This window comes from Loa loa (assembly GCF_000183805.2).
Source record: "Loa loa unplaced genomic scaffold supercont3.240, whole genome shotgun sequence".
Lineage (NCBI taxonomy): Eukaryota > Metazoa > Nematoda > Chromadorea > Rhabditida > Onchocercidae > Loa > Loa loa.
In genome coordinates this window covers 39,251-40,302 of record NW_018108420.1, presented here as the reverse complement: position 1 = coordinate 40,302, position 1,052 = coordinate 39,251, and positions in this window count along the sequence as shown.

The following is a 1,052-nucleotide window of genomic DNA, read 5'->3' as shown; positions in this document are numbered from 1 at the left end:
AGGAGAGGAATGACAGTATAATGTTGACATGGAAGTGAGTTAAAATTTGGTTTAAAAGTTAAAAAGAATGAGAGAAGTTGAAGGAACAAACGAGGAGATATGGAGCAAAGGGACGGAAATAAGAGGAAGGGAGGAAGAGAGGGAGGGAGTAGAGGGGGAGGGAGAGAGAGAGAGAGAGGAAGAAACCGAGAGCGAATAAGGTATTGATATTTTTGAAAGGTAAATGAAAAATGTGTCGTTGCATGATTTGGAAGGGAAATGAAAGAAATTGATATAAGAGGAAAAGGAAGAAGAAGAGGAGAGGAAAGGAAATGGATGAGTCAAAACGGATCGGATATTATGACATTCTAAATAAAAAAAGATTTCGTTTTTTATTCCACCACAATTCTTTCTCTTTATTTTCTCCTCTCTTTCTCTCTCTTCCTCTCTTTTTTCTCCTTTCTTTTTCTCCATTTCTGTCGCTCGTAAATAAGGGAGAAAAAGCACAAATAAATTCAAGAAGGATAGGAAAGAGAGAGAGTCTGGACAAGTCGAGAATCGAGGATCGAGAATGCACGTCGCTTGTGTAAGCTTTGAATGGATCGGATCGACCATTCCTTCCCAAAACAAATTTTACATGTTGCCGCAATCTAATGACTATGAAAGACGTTTCAGCATTGGTACTAGCACTAACACTAGCATTAATTAGTATTAGCACTAACTAGCACTGGCACTAGCTCTAGCATTAGCCAATAATAAGAACAATAGACAATATTTATCAAATGTTTGATTAGGTTTGGTTATGTAATATCAAGAAAACACTAAACGTTTCATTTAAAGCATAACTCTTTAGAGGTCCACTTTAATTTTCCCATGCACGTCATGCATACACAATGCATGACATGCACGCATATAATGCATGCATGTTATACATACACCTTGCACAGTTGGTGAAAAATGACACTTATTGAACCATTTACTGCACTGCAAATACATCATTAATGGTCTATGAACGATCGATATGACCATAGTGTTTGGGGTGAAATAGGTAGTGCTATTGCACTATTATTATT